Source organism: Sparus aurata, chromosome 8 (genome assembly GCF_900880675.1).
Source record: "Sparus aurata chromosome 8, fSpaAur1.1, whole genome shotgun sequence".
Classification (NCBI taxonomy): domain Eukaryota; kingdom Metazoa; phylum Chordata; class Actinopteri; order Spariformes; family Sparidae; genus Sparus; species Sparus aurata.
The window spans coordinates 12,811,386-12,828,005 of record NC_044194.1 but is presented as its reverse complement, the minus strand read 5'-3'; the positions used below and the strand labels follow the sequence as shown (position 1 = coordinate 12,828,005).

The 16,620-nt window shown below is 41.7% G+C and overlaps 1 protein-coding gene across 6 annotated transcripts in view; it reads left to right on the top strand.

Moving 5' to 3' along the window:
* The first annotated feature begins 6,117 nt into the window (after positions 1–6,117).
* megf11 (multiple EGF-like-domains 11) overlaps positions 6,118–16,620 on the top strand; it is an 80,313-nt gene continuing 69,810 nt past the window's right edge. For all 6 annotated transcript variants that reach the window (XM_030426961.1, XM_030426965.1, XM_030426963.1 and 3 more), the window contains exon 1: positions 6,118–6,405. The gene's annotated coding sequence lies outside the window, so the exon portion shown is untranslated. The remainder of the gene's footprint in view (positions 6,406–16,620) is intronic.

The window sequence follows — 16,620 nt, the reverse complement described above, 5'->3', positions numbered from 1 at the left end:
CTTTTTTTCGACCTTCTTTCCACTTGTTTGACTTCAATCGAAATCTCTGTGAGGCAATCATCTCGCTCCTGTCAAACTTGAAGCAAACAAATACCACAAAGTCTTACCCTGCGTTGGTTTTTATATTTAGATGTCTCTGTTTTCTTCTCTCTCTCTTTCTCTTTGTGGTTCTTGTTTTTTTTTAGCATCTGCAATATGCTGCAAACCTAACTTTCAAATATACAGTTGAGCAGTAAGTATAAGTATAGTGTGTGTGTTAGTGCATGTCATACTTTACATTTGCAGCTGGTTACAGATGTGTCTATATCTGATTCCATGGCTGCATAAATAATATGTGTTTATGTTTCAGCTGCAAGCTGAGTGTTGGAAAGTCAAGTAAGCTTTACATCTTAAAAAAGAAGGCTGATTAAATGAAACCCTTTCAGCTTTCCCAGTTGTTATTACAACGCCCACACGATTCACCTCCATACTGATAGCAAAAGACCCTTCACATAGATGTCTAAATCTCCTTTTCCTGCTCCTGTTGTGTTCTTATGAAGCCCATCTGTCACATCTCCTTTTTTAAATAATGCGTCTTTCATAGTTTGTGTGGACTGACCCTTTAAGTGTTGAAAGAGGAGAGTCAAAACAGTCAAATATTACTGCAGAGTGAACACACGTCAGGGAAAATAGTAACCGAAAAGCAGAGCGGCTGTCACGCAGGCCACCATGAACCCACAGCTCCAGACGTTAAGTCCGACACTGTTTATCCAGCAGACAGTGCTGTGCCACGAGGAGACAGCAGATGAGAAATGAAAGGAACAAGCTGAGATGCACTGATCGAGGACGAGCTGCAGTGCTGGAAAACAAGAATACGCTATGTCTTGTTTGATGCTGTGGATTTGTTGCCTCATCCACCACTACTTGGTTTTGGGAGTTGGGGATTTGTGGTCAGGGATTACAGCGGGCCACAAAGGCAGCTTCTGAAGCAGCCGATAACGGCAGACAGTTGCTCTGACTGAGAAGAGAGGCCAACAGTTGGGGCCCCAAACATGCAAATCTGTCCAGTGACGAGGACAGAAATTCGGCCCACAGGATGGGACGGCCATGGCGGGACGGATGAATGCTGGAGCACTGTTTTCAGTTCTTGAAATAGCAATTTTAGGTTACAAAAGTAAATAATTTGCTTCTCATCCGGTAGTTGAATCTCATTTGAAGTGTTTGAGATACCCTCCTCACTCCAAATGCAGCAGAATCACCAGCAACACAAATCAAATTTAATTCTTTGTCCATTTCAAGCAAATTAAATTCACATAATTGTTTCCTTCGCCTTGAGTGTCCTCCCCCTGGGCAGGAGGAAGTCTAAACAGGTGCAGACTAAAGCAGACGTTTCTCCAACTCCTGTGCTATTTAAATGTTAAATAACTTTTTTTTTTTCTTTTTTTTTGACTAATGGCCAGCATTGATGGAGGCAATTTTTAAAAAAAGATTACAGTAATGAACCGTGCATGAAAAGGATCAAAAGGAAACAAAGAGAAAAAACAAATTACTTCAGGAGAGGATTTTACCCCTTAAAAGAATTTGTATACAGATCCTTGAGTGGTGTAATGGATTTTTAAGTGTTTCATACACAACATGATGTCCCTTAGCCAGTGGCGACATGAAGGTGGTGCTGTGCCCTTCTGTTTGGGTAAGATAACTCTGCGAGCTAATTCAGAGGCAAACACAACTGTTTCTTCTTTTTACTTCTGGGCAGATGTAGTTCATCTGGAGCCGGGCCAAAGACGGCACACAGAGGACTGCACGCGCCGAATGTGACTGCAAACACATTTCTGATAAACTAAACAGAAGTGCGACACTCGGCTGAACCGAGGCAGAACAAGCACACACACACACACACACAATTGGGGAACACCGCTGGGATTTAACTGCAGGTTTGGTTTGGGCTGATGTCGAGCTGCTCAAGTTGAGGGACAAACATACACAGACATCATCCATCTGAGAGCAACTCATACAATATGCAGTGGTGTAAAGACACTAAATGTACATGCTCAACATACCGAAGTAACTTCAATTTCATGCCACTTTAAACTGTTTCAAAGTGGAGGCTTGATTTCACAGGAGGCTTTACACATGGACGGCTCAGAAAAGATGATGCATTGGAGGAATTAAACTACCGACTAACAGTACAATTAGCTGAAACAATCTGGTGTTTAATGGATTTGGTGTATTTGACCAAAAATGAATCAGCAGCTAGTGTGATGAATGATCATTTGGTAATTTTAAATTTTTCATTCAAAAACATTTCACAGCTCCAGCTTCTCAATTGTGAGGGTTCACCGCTTTTCCTTGACTTGAACTGAACTGAATCATTTGTGGGTTTCAGTCAAAGACAACGAGTTTAAAAATGAAATGTGTGGGAATGTGTATTGCACTTTTCTCCCTATTTTCTGACATTTTGCGGCATAAGACAGTGTTTTATATTGTGATATTATTTGTTGAGACACACGATTGCAGTCTGGACACTTGTTGGCAATCATTAGATGCACAGGACTGTACAAGGGGCAGAGGTGACAGATAATGAGCAACACAGGTAGAGGGAGCACATGCAAGGGCGCTATATATATATATATATATATATATATATATACACATATAGATAGATAGATAGATAGATAGATAGATAGATAGATATCTTTATTAATCCCTAGGGAAATAAGGTCATCATAGCAGAAGGTACATTCAAGTACAAAGACAATCAAAATACAAGGGCAAATATCGAAAGAATAAAGTACAATATACAATATAAATAAAAAAAACAATACTGTATGCAATAAAATGCTTAAGTAGCTATAAAATAAAATACTGAGGTATAAAAGGTAAGTGATGAAGGATAAGGTGAGTCAACAAAGAAAAAACAAGCTAAAAAAAAAACAATAAAAACGCAATAAAACAAAGTACCGGGTGCTGCTACAAGAAGAAGGACGCGTCGCTTTGGTGTCAGACTGTGGTGAGAGCTGCATTGTAGTCTATGGGAGACGCATGGAGAAACACACATTCAAACCTAATGAATTTACATCATATGACTTTTGATGAAAAAAAGAAAGAAAAAGAACTCCAGAAAATGAAAGAACACACTTCAGAGAGCAGGTTAACCACTGATTTTTCTATTCAAGATGACTGACAAGGCTTCTAATATCTTAACCAAACACTGCCAGTCCAACCAAATATCATTGAGATGTCAGTTACACTGAAAAGGAGCCCTTACCGAATAAAATCCATGGATGAACAACGTACCAATAAAAAAAACTAATACAGAACTAAAACACATACACATACACATTGAAAATAATCGAAGCCAATAGTTGAAATAATCATTGGTAAGAGCTACATACAAAACAGTTATCTCCACCTCAACCACAGTTAAACATTGCTTGCACATGACAGCGTTAGAAAGAATAATCCAATCATATTATGCACAGTATAGCACTCACAGGTAGATTTGGCTACATACACACAGATGGCTGAGAAAGGAAAAATCTACATGTGTCTCAGTAAGGTGTTGTGCCACCAGAGCAGCGCCAACGTTCCTATAGAAATCCCTCCTTTTGACGTTTTGATGATGTTGGTGAGAGCGCTGTCCCACTCGCCTGTTCAAGTTCTTCTTCAGGTATTCAGCTTGAGATTTGGCGGCTGCGAAGGCCAATATGTATGAATCACGTCCTTACTCGTCAAACCATTCAGTGAGGCCTTGTGTCCTGTGACCTTCATCTCAAGAGAAACTTGATCATTCAGAACAACTTTGTGTCGAGTTGCAGACTCCTCACACTAAAGAGACGGTCGGACTCTGGCAGCATTACAGAGCCACCGTTAGTTTTGTTTTCAACTCGTGTTCTTCAGTTGTTTCCTTTAATTTTACACCAGTCTTCATACACATACACAAACTGTCTCTACATTGTGGTTTTGTGTACTGCTGTCTTCACGCACCAGGTCATTGTTCCAAGTTCTAATTGCAATGAAATAGTTAGAGATAGTTAATCAACTTTGTGAGGTTTATATAAATTACTTGAAAACCAGACGCTGACCCTTTACATTCTTGTTCCATAGAGCATCATTTGTCCAGTTTTTTTAGTTGTTATTCCAGTGATTTTGACGTTCCACATAAGCACTGAAAAAAAACATCTGAGCACCGGAGCTGGGAAACTAATAGGTTGTCGACACTTTTTAAACGCGTATTTCGATAGTTGAGTGGCTCAGCGGTTTTAGAAGAGTTTTGTTGAGGCCGATAACGAGATTTGAGTGGCTGCAGAGGTGTTGATTGGTGCTGTTGATGACTACAGATCTGTTCAGTGTTGAGAGCCATACTGGACAAGTTGCTATTATGATTGCTGCATTTATATATTGGAGCCGCGGACAATAATTGTCTGATTGCTGATTATGTCATGTTTTACTCCTCCGTCCTTTAATATACGTTTCCAGTAACATGTCTTTAGCCTGTTCTGCACTGACACCTGAAGGTGCTATATGTTAGAATTGCCCACCTTTTTAATTTGGCAGAATATCACTAGCAAGTTCAGGGTTTTATCTTCTGTATTGCAAAAAACCTTTTCTAAGGTATCGCCAAATAGCCAACGCTACTTATCAGTGAAGATGAAATGTTGTGAGTTCCGTACAAACTCGATCCCTTTCCCCGCCAAAAGTTCAAGCAATCCAGAAGTCAATGTTTTAACTGATTACGATAAGCTCTCACTGTCGCCTCTTGAGGCACAAAGTGGTATTGCGAGACAGGACGTGTTGAGGCTAGCTGGTCAGCATGCCAACTTCAGTAGATATCTCTTCAACACAACACACAGACTTTTAAAAAGTGCAAGTTTATTTAAATACTGTTGACAATTTTTGCCCTTTTTAAAAAATGTTTTAAACTAAAATTCTTACGTATAGCTCTTTAATTTACAGACTGATGTCGGACGGTACGTTTTTTTTCTCTCCTCATCGATAAAGCCCATGCGTCACTCATTCTGCAGTGAAAGATGCTTGTTTGGGACTATTTTCAGACGTGAGTTAACACACATTTGGTGCAGACAGGGGACAGTGTGTGGGATTGACTCATACCAAACTAAAGTTCCTGTGATCATTGTATTGAAGCAGCAACCGTGTGGCTCATGGATGTGTTTTCAATAGTTTTTTAGACAATAGCGGCGCTACATCAGGCTGTGAAAGATCAGTTTGTTGTTTTAGTTTTTTTCACATGGCTTTGTTCACAGAAAGTGAAAATGTAGAACGTCACCAGACTTATCCTTTAAGAAGACGCAATCATTCAGTTTATAAAAGGAACGTTGAGCTGTCCACCACACTCACCAGCCTCTGACCTCCCGCTCAGAAACATACCTCTGTTAAATGTCAGTGTGGGAAACTAAATTCAGCACCAGGTTTCCGAATCTTCCATGCGGAAAATCAAACGCCGTAATCTTGTCAGCCCCGGGGGAACATCAGGCCTGCAAAAGCATGAGGCGTCTGATGGCTGGAACATGCTCAGATAGATACACAAATGCGAAAGACTCTCCAAACTGGAGCATAAATCCGTCACAGGGGGGATGATATAATGTCAGCGAGCAGCTACAGGTGGACCCTCAACAACAATCCAGAACACTGAAGGAAGACCCCACTGGACCTGTCTAGACTTGATCTACTTCATTCCTGGTTCAGAGGAGAACTGAAGTGTTCACCCTTGCAGAAGTACATAGGAGCTGATTATGATAATTACACCCTTTCCGGGCAATTTCATTTACATTTTCACGTCATATAATTTTCGATGTGGCAGCTGTGTATGACAAGCAGACAGACAATCCAAGTGAAAGAGGGTCTGTCTCGGGTATTCTGTCACCCTTAACAGGTTGCAATACCTGTTCAAGGTGTCTTGACAAGTTGTTATTGAGAGTTTTGTGGGATAATGTTTAAGGAGGCGACCTTGTGTGTGTTTGTGCGTGGGGGGACGGGGGGTGGTGGTGATGGGGAAGAGCTGTGTGTATGTGTGTTTTTGTGTGTGTGTGTGTGTGTGAGGGCTTGCAGCATCAGCATCAGCGCCCATGACGTCACCAGAGTTTAAAGTGGGCCGCGCTTCACCCAGTGAAGTAGAGGAGAGAGGAGAGAGGAGAGAGGGAGGCAGCAGCGGCGGGCTCCTCTCACTCACACCTGACTGCTGCGCGTTCGCTCTGTGTCGAAGCGCGAACTCCGCAAACTACCTGCTCCAAACACACCTGAGCGTTGTTCCCTTTTCCTTTCCTTTCCCTTCTTTTTTTTCTTTTCTTTTTTTTTTTTTCTTTTTAGTTCTCTCACGCCGATATCAAAGATGGAAGATGGAAGCTGAATTGTGCTTTTGCTGAGAGGGGCGCTAACTTTGCATCTCAAGTCGTTTCCCTCTGTCGGGTGAGTTCAGATTACATTTTTTGCGCGTAAAAGAGACAAAAGAATGTTGGGCTTGGTTTAATCGCCGCTAATGACGCGGGCGTGTGAAGAATCATAGAGTGTGATTGCGGTGATTAACAGCTTTGCAGATGTTTGTCAGAAGAGATAAACAGATTTCGTTAGCCTGTGTGTGTGTGTGTGTGTGTGTGCCTATGTGTGTGTTTGTGTTGTAACTTGGGGGCGCAGTCTTCTGGCGTTTGGAAAGCTGCTGCTGCTGGCTGCTGGCTGCTTGATGTGACAAATTGTGCTTTCTATTTAATTAGGCTATTGGCGAGTCTATCCCGCGGAAATGTGCGCGCCGTGCCAAAGAAAAAGGGCTGTATCATCCCGTAGACTGCAGACATGTATTGTTTTGTTGTTGTTGTTGTTTATTTGTTAATTCTACATGCCTCGCAGGTGCCAAGAAAACTATTAGTTTGAAAGGGACAGCGATGTTAAGAGCCTGTTGTAATGCAGTGAATGCTAATAAGTGTGTTGGGGGGACGCGTGAGCAGCTGGTTTGAAGTTTTTTCCATTGTAGCTGACCATTCTTTCATTTTTCTCGGTGTCATGCACATTGATTTAAGCGACGCTCCATTATAGAAAAGTCTCCCTCAGCTCTAGGTTTGATTTCCCAAAGATTTTAGGATTTTAAGATTTAAGATGATTTGGCGTCCTTTCAAAGTCAAGGCTGAGGAGTGACGAACATTTGTGATCCAGGTTCAGGTTGAGCATCAACACGCGGCGTGTCATGTCCCCCCCCCACACCCCCTTTTTCAGCCACTAGATGGCAACAGAGCGCAAGATAAAGCGTCTGATTAAATTTGCATCAGTCTATTAGTCAATGAGCAGATCTGCACCATGGTTTAATAATGAAATCATTACTGCTGCTGATTTCCTTTGTGGAAAAAATAAACAGACCGAGAAGGCTCCTGTTAAATCAATGATTCCTGTCAAGTCAATGGCAGGTGCACGCACATGCACACAGACACACACACACGCAAAGAGACACACACCGGAGTAGATTCCTGTTGTTTTGCCCTGCTGGAGCTGCGTACATTCATACATTGCGTCCCACGCTCTGCATGGGTTCCCCGCATTAAAGCAATTTGTCATAAAGTCATTTATCATAAATGCACCTTGACACTACAGCAGTGCAGGTTCTGCTCTGACCCTGAATCCGACACAATCTCAAACATTTTGAATTTGCTTCTTCTTCATTCTCCCTGATGGTCTGGTGGGGTTTTTTTGGGGGGTTTTTTTGGGTGGGGGGCGGGAGGCAAATATCATGGCTGCACATTCACGGTCTTAAATCACCTCACAATTGTAACACCCTACATCCCCCCCTCTCCCCCCATAACTGCACAAACACAGCATGCACAAATAAATGATTCAACGTCATGCAAAAAGTCATTTTTTTACACTTCCTGTTTGCCTTTGCATTAAGAAGCTAGATGATCAGTTTCGCAGTCAAAACTCATTTAGAAGTCACTCAGCGGCAAACAAAGCCAGTTGTGATTATGGGCCATTGTGGCCGCAATAACAGAAAATGTGGGTATTTCAGTGTTTCTGTCGTTTGTGACTCCCATGCCGCTGTAATCCAGGCTGTCAAACAAACAGACTGAATACACACACTCGTCTTCTTTATTTTTTCGCCGTCCTGTGAAAACTACTGTACGTGTCTCTGAAATGTCGACCCTCACTGAGCATAAATTGCCGCCTTTTTTCTGCTGTGTGACAACGCATTCTTCAGCCAACCCAATCTGTTTTTAAATGTTTCATTTAACCTAAGAAGACGAATATAATTCATAATACAGTTTATCTGATAAAATCAAAATCAGCATAATTGATGGTCTTTTCACTGAACCTGGTCATCTCTGACCAGCGTTTATCCGATTAATGAGTATAGGAAGTAATTTCATCCCGTTATTATGCAAATTTTGTAGATAACTATATCATCTTATTGAGTCTGTTTCTGTTTGTGCAGAACATTTTGTGTGCAGAACATTTTGTGTATTCAAATGTCTTTTTATCGGACACACATGCAGCATTGCCGGTCCGGGGATGGCAAGCACCCACTGTCACTGACACATCTATCGAGCTTCAGAGTTACTTTTCACCTCTAATCAAATGGCCATTCATCAAAACTCGTGATCTGTATGTTGTCGTTGTTGTATACCATCTGGTGGCCCTCCAGCGCTGGTGTTGTCTCAGTCTGTGATTTCATACAACTTTTCTTTTTCCAGCGATGAGAGGTCATGCTGCCAGAAAAGCAAATTGATACTCAGTTCAGCTTCAGCGGCTCCAGCTCTCAGAAGAGCCAAGGACGACATTTGCCACAGAGACGCTGCGAATTCTGACGTTATTTAATGAGAAGTGAGCAGACACATTTTGGTCTCATTTTCTGAGCTCCCCCAAAGCGGCGGCCCCCCTCAAGGGCACATAAGTGGCTTGTGAATTTGGTAGTTTTCCTTTTTTTTTGTGCACTTTTACTGCCTAGTAAACCCTTTCAACTGGAAATCCCGATGTTTGGCTCAATCAATACGTTTAATTAGTGCTGATTAATGAAAGAGTGTGGCTGTGGAGGGCTGACAGCTCTCTCCCTTTGCAAGGACACGTTCTATTGGCAAACAGGGACAAATTGCTTTTCATTGCAGGAATTTGATTTTACATATAAACTGTAATTCACAATGCAGATTATACATAATGAACAAATATATTAGATTAGTCTGTAAGTCAAATTCACATAATTGTTTGATTTAGAGGATACTAATTCATTCTTTAATTATTCAATAAGCGCAATTAACGCTTGATCAGCCGTTGGTTTGGACACATGCAAACTCAATAATCTCTTAATCACAAGTGAATTAAAAGGTTTGGAAACGTTCACCAGGACATATGCTTGGAAATAGTTTCACCCTCGGGCTAGATGTGTTGTTGGCAGCGCAAACAGCAGCGTATCAGGATGTGCAGTTCATACAGTTCAGTACTGTAGCATAATGAGGGTGTTGGATCTAGTTCACGGGGGTCAGCTCAGCGTTCTAGACTTGACAACAACATGTGACCACCTCAGTATACGGTAATATTTCAAGGCAGAGTTTTCTTCCGGAGTTTGTTGTTTTTGAACACTGTTCTCTGTCAAGGCCCCTCAAAAGTAACAGCTCCAATGACCTTTATTCTGCAAATTAAGCTGTTTTTGCTGTGCGCTGACTGATAGATCTTATTATTTCAGCAAAAGTGCACTGAGCATTGAGCAAATACCCTGGAGCCATGGCAACTACATTAACAAAAGTTAATGAAATATACGGAGGCTGGGCCTAGACTTTAGTCGTGAAAGCTGTGGCATTTACATTTTGCACGTCTTGTGGGAGGGAATGAAAACACAACATAATACGGCAAACCTGCCTATTGTGTTTTATTTCAGTGTAAAAGCAAAAGCACAGGCTCGTGGAAAGTCATCCGTTTCCTTTTGTTGTGAGTCTGGACTCTAAAGAAAAGTCATGGACGTATGTACCTGTTTTGCATCACAACAAAGTTAAATAAGTGCAAAGTGATGCTAAATTTTTAAGGCCACAGGATTTTGTTCCTTAAAACAGCCTAGCTAGCTGGCATTGAAAAATAAGAAGAAATCTGCAATGTAGATGCAGCTTCAATTCCATGTTAGCTGTCCCAAAGGTCTCACCACGTCTGCATCTGATTATGCTTGCATGCATTTAATTAATAATTCGACAATGCACGGCATTGATGTCGGCCAACGCTCTGCAGGGGAATAGATTTCCTGAGCCTGATATCCAGCCACAGCCTCTTAGAGAGGAGCAGAAACGATGAGCTCAGGCAGATTTCAGATACAGGAGCTCCGGTGTGGAGCTGCGATAATCCCCCCTCCCTCAGGTGCAACCGCTCCTGGGGAGGAACACCACGGACTACAGCTCACCGTCGATGCTTGGCCGCGCTCTGATTAATGCACTCATCAGTTCTTTTCTTGTTTGTTTTAATGACAAGCATGTCCCTTGTGGGAATCTTGTGACTTTTTGCAAATACTGCTGATGCATCTGCTTACACCTGCCACTTTTCCTTTTTTCTTTTCTTGTCTCGTGCAAGGACCGCTGCCATAAAGCCTGAGTCTTTTGACATGACTAGGCTGTCAGTTACAGTGACGGCAACCGCGTGACGCGCTTTCCACCGGAGATACAGGAAATACATGAGCCGAGGAAATGAGCAGTGATAAGATCCCAGCGTGTTGGGATGTGTTGTGCTTTGTTGATAAGGCTATTATTCATCATTATGCTTCAGACAGCAAAATCCGTCCTCCATCTCAGGCATATGCTTGTGACGCATGGTTTACACACCGCTTTACATTTGCAGTTGAGTTGTACTCAATTTGGAGTTTTAAAAATGATTTCATCAGTTATGTAGACTGTAGAGACAGCAAAGATATTCAGTGAGCATCTCACACTTTGGCTCTTCTTCATTTTTGAAATCTTAGGTTGCTGAACAGAAGCCGAGAATTTAAATACGGTCCTCTTGGAAACATGCTGAAATTTAATATTTAATGTTGATTTGACAGCATCAAAAAGGTACTGAGAGGCACCAAGAGTGTTTTAAAATCTGGAGAATATCAGTCAAAATGGTTAAGATTCATTTCTATAAAAGTCCCAAAAAAAATGTAGGAGATGACTGCTGGCTCTGATCAAAGAGCGGGGCCATTTTGAATACACAGAAACACATCACTCAGACGTTTCCCTGCATCCCGCGGCGTGAACTTTGTATCGGTAAGCGAAAAAGCGTCGAAACTTTGCAGATTGTTTCCTCATTATCAGACGATACAAAATCAGTGACGACGTGAGAACAAAAGAAAAATCCAGCGTGTGGTATTTGAAATTGAAGCGCACGCATTCAATGGTGATCTTGAGAAGATATGTCATTAACATGAAACGCTGACCTGAACGTGAACTCCTGAGGCCGCGCGATGTTACGTGGGAGTTTCAAAGTACCGCGGCCAGTCCTGTGTGTGTCTCAGTGGGCTGGGGTAGCTGACGTGGTAATTATTATGCACGTTTCATAATACACAGCAATTCGGCAATGTGATCGATGATGGATGATCATCATCCTGACAAATGCAGACAGGGGAAGAGTTGCGGTCATGCCACATTTGGCTGCCCATATGTGATTGATGATTAAAGAGGACAAATGATTCACTGTGCTCAACTGTCCATTAACAGTGTGATGCCTATTAGAGTATGGTGCTTTGCCTGTGGCACCTTCCGGAGAGGGACATCATCATAGTATTTCCCTCTGTCTGTCGAGTCTGTTTCTGTGTGTGTGTGAGTGTGTGTGTGTGTGTACTGCTGGTTGTATAATCTCAGGGCAGCTGGTTTCTGTGGAAGTGAAATTTGATTCAGCAACGGAGATGCTCACTTGCATACACTCAGCTCTACTGATACACTTGACATGTAACATATTACTGCCACATCTGAGCCACATGCTGCGCTGCTCCTGGTTAATAAATGTTATAGATGCATCCCCCCACAGCCCGTCCGATCAGTTCCAGCGAGCAAACTCTGGCCCATTTCCAGAGTCTGGTGATGGATCTTTGTTCTATCAGTGAGGCGCTTTGAGCCCCGTACCATAAAGCCCCTGCGCTTATTCAGCAGCACCCGTGCACCTTGCTTGTGATCAATGGCCAGCAGTCAGGACAGTGAATGGAGCACAGATTGAACCACATCTGGGATTTGGATGCTGAATAACTGCCCACTCAACAGCGGCGACTCATGAATAATGCACACGGCCCGTCCGGGTGTCCCGTCTCCTCTAGCCCCTCACAGCCGATGCTTTCGCACTCAGACCTGTCCAGAGAGCAGGAGGTCAGAGCACAAATACTTGGCACCCCCGGCTCCGGCATCAGGCAGTCCCACCTGAAAGAATAATGGAATAGAGAGGGCTGAAATGGAAGCCAGTGATGTTGTGAGGGTGTCGAGGAAATGCTGCAATTTTTTATTTTTTTTTCCCAGCTATGATCATTGCAGTTAAGTTTCTGTATTTTTTTTAAGGAGTATTTTTACATACAGCACAAGGATGTGTAGGTTGACATGGCGGAGAAATCACTGCAATCCAAAAACACTTTCCATTTTTCTGCCCTCTCTAAGCTATAAATAGAAAGCAGAGCAGAACTGTCTGACAAGATATCATCCATCTAAAACAGGTTTATAGCATATAACACGATATATACTGTATGATTGTTCTTTCTGTGTTTCTGCAAGTTTGAGTTTGCAAAATTTTGGATCAATTAATTGATTCATCTGTTAGTCAGCTATTGAATGAAATGCCAACTATTTTGATAATTAAGTGGTTTTTTTTGTTTTTTTTTAAAGCAGCGTTATGTACATTTTCTTTACCTTAAAATAACAGCTTAAAACAATTTTGAAGGCACTGCATGTTGTAATAGGATGAGTGGTGCCTCTGTCTCAGCCACTCCGTACCCCAATCACTTACTCTACAATCACTTTGCTCTGTGTTCAGTGAGAGGGTAGGATCACAGCGGTACCTTCATGTTTACTTCAAGATACAAGTTTTCAGCATATAACATTGTTATGATGTAATGAGTTTGGTTCATAGTTAGCACCTCCATTTTGTCTGACAAAGCGTTAAAGACCTGGGATTTGTGTTTACGACAGTGGTGTTGCACTCGGAAGCCGTGGGGTGTGCCAAATCACACAAAATACTAGTTTCTACGTAATGTCGCCTTAAGAAAAATAGTCAGAATTCTCTGATTCCAGCTTCTTAAATGTGAATATTTTCTGATTTCTGGTACAACACAATTAAATACTACACTGTACAATCTCACAAAGTGACTTTACTAAAAAAAGTAATGACCAATTACCTCAAAATTACCAAGTAAAGTAGACTAATATTTTGAAGTTGTTTAAACCTTTTAGCTCGTATAATTTAAATTGAATAGTTTACTTAATAATAATTCTGAGGTAATCGGGTCCCTGACCTTCTGTAGCTTTTAACAGTGGAATAGAGATCCAGGATGAGTTTTTAACTTGAATCAAGCAGATGACTTATATTGAATACATCTCAGTGCATTGTTTCTTCAGCCTAGTGGTTTTATTCAGCATCCTAATGATCGTACAAGCAAATGCCTAATGCCTTTGCTGAATTCATGTCTATTTTGGGTCCTCGCCATCAGATACACTGCGGCCTCATTTGAGTCTGTCACTGATGAAAATGGACATCTTCTTCGGGCATTCATCACGCAGGCTGAACAGACACACAAGCCCCGCTCTCTTTTGTTCATTTTTTTTAATGCATTCAGACCAAGTAGGCGTATTTCGCTCAAGTGGATTCAAGGACATTTAAAAGGTCGCGGTGGCAAAAATTGGGCATACATCTTTAATGCAAATCCGGCTGATGGAGCTCTCATTTCACCAAATTGAGATCACCTGGTTGCACGATGGCCCGGGCTTAACGTGCTGCAGAAGCATATTTTCAGATTTAATAATCATGATGGTAAGTCATTCCTCTTTCAGTCATTGACTAGTGATCCAGAAGGTTAATGTGCTACACCAGCAGTGGGAGTAAACCATTGATCTAGAGAGGGTTGTTGGGAGATGTATGTAGCTTTTAGCTGAAAATGAAAAGTTAATATTTCATTCTAATTGGTTATTATTAGGAAAGAAATCCCATTTAAATATATACAGGTTCTTATGTGAGACATTTCAGTGAATTAGCAGTGGAGTTTGGTCTGCATTTGACTGATTTTTAATATTAAAACTACAGTTAATCAGCGGTTGAAAGTAATTCAGTAAATTTACTCAGGTACTGTATGTAGCTGTAGAAGATTACTGCTAATTTATACTTCAGCTCTGTTACATATTCCATAAATACACATTGTACTTTTCTGCTGATTTTTCTGACAGCTGCTTTTACTTGTTGCTTCAGATTACGATTTTACATAAAACAACTGTGATACGCTCAAAAAACATGACACATATTTAAATATTAAATTAAACCGGCTGTTCCAACATTTCTGACTGGTGACCAGTCTGTGTCTGTCTGTGAATCCTTGTCATGTTTTAAATGTCTATGAGCTGTTTTGCAGTTCAATCAAAGATACGTTTCTGCACTAAACCTCTCACATGGTTTCATGAACCAAATTGTCCAAAATGTCACAATAAATCAAAGATTAGAAAAATAAAATAAAAATGGAAAGATATTCCTCATGACCCATCAGAATTAGCTTGTGACCCTTTGGACACCACGAAATTGAAATACCATGAAAGTTACTGGTGGTTATATGGATGCCTCATTTTTAACAGTCTAATAATATCATATGTGATAATATATCACTCACAGGGGCCACTTTACAGCACAACCAGGACTTTTACTTTGATACTTTGACTTAACTTAGCTGATAATACTTAAAAGATACAATATGATGCATCTGCATCTCTAAAAAAAATTGTTACGTACTTACATTATCCCAAATTTTGCCAACAATGTTCAAATCCATCCCTAATCCATAATTTTATAGAAAGGGCGATTCCACCAATTTTACAAATTAGGTGTGTTTATAGGTCTTTGGCAGCACTAACATTCTTTCCAACCTTGAGCCCCCCCTCCCAACCCTGACCCTAATGTGAAAAAAAATTTAAGTATGCCTCAGTCTTTTCTACCTAACTCACAGCAGACGGATTTTCATCAGCAGTGGCAGTAGTTAGACAGTGAAAACAAGGACTCCCATGATCCCACGCTCTTCATTTACTTTATTTGTTTTGATTGAAAGACCTTCAGAGGCAGAAATTACACACTTCACTCTCGGTTCAAGTGTATTTTATGATATAATGAGACTTTAATGTAAGTTAATGTTCCGAGTGCCTTTTCCTACACTGCAGTATAGTGTGATCAGTATACTATCATACTTGTTTTCTTACTGTAGGTGTCAGACTAATGTAAACTTCAGTCCCCCTCAAAAAAAGTCAGCCCTGTTTTGAGATCTCAGAAGGCTGCCTGCACAGAAAGCAAGGTGCACCCAGATGCAGTGGCTTTTCTCTTCCTCGGTCCCCCCACCACCCTCCCTTCTGTCTGCTTCACACACTGCTTACCCTGCGACATTTGGGACGAGTTTCTCACTGCTTGGCTTCTCACATCTTGGACACTGACACAAAATAAATGAAGACACAAAGAAGACACAAGGTTCAGAGTTGGAAGGGGTTGGTGGCTGAGGTGTGAAACTATTGGGGTGTAAAATTGCCCTGGCAGCCGTGCTGTTGTTTCAGCATTTCATGGCGAGCTGCTCAGCTAGCGTCACTACTTGCTCAGTGCCTTCTTCCCTTCACCTTTTTTTCACTTGTTTTTCTGCGCACGCCGTACCTCTGCTTGAGTTTGGCCCTCTCTCTGTAGAGACTGTGAACTTTTATAAAAATACAGCAATGACCATCGCGGCTGATTAGCATGCACGGCCGCGCTTCCTTGACCAGAGCTGCAGAGTAATAAGAGTAGTTTGTTCTCTTGGTGGGAGATGGCAGAAGGTTCACCGGGCTAATATTTGCACATTAATTTGTCTCGAGATGTCCAACTGTTCTCCAGCAGCTCTCATTACTCGCAATCAGTCACAGGGCGGTTAATTGTCTACGTGGGAAAGGAGCGCCTTACTGGTGCAAGGAGGATCCTGACTGGTGCTTCCGGCAGGAGGCCAGAGCCAGGCCGCGGAGAGAGGACAGACGTAGCGCAGAGGGCATCGCAACGCATTTGGCTGTCATTGTGATGCCTGGGGTTTGTTATTAGAAGCATGGGGTGAAACATAGTGGCTATTCTAAGCAGCAGGCTATGTGATATCAGGGAACATAGTTGTTTTGGTCCATTAAATGGTGTTGTTTCACTAATTAGTTTTCTTATGGAAAAGGTAGGCCTACAGCTGGTTATTAGTGACATGCTCCCAACTGTAGATTCTGTGACTGTTAATTGGATTTTTAACCCGAAACCAATTAATCACAGGAAAACGTGATAATGCTTGACGGTTGGAAATCAGTATGATAAAATGGGGGCAAAGTTGCTGTATGCTCTATTTCATTATCTATATTTGATGATTTCATGTTTACTCACATTAGTGTAAGATTTCTCTGCTCTTTCTTTGAACCGCCTCTGAACAGATGGCTCGACCGGCTCCGCTGCTCTTCTCCCCTGTGTGTCTGA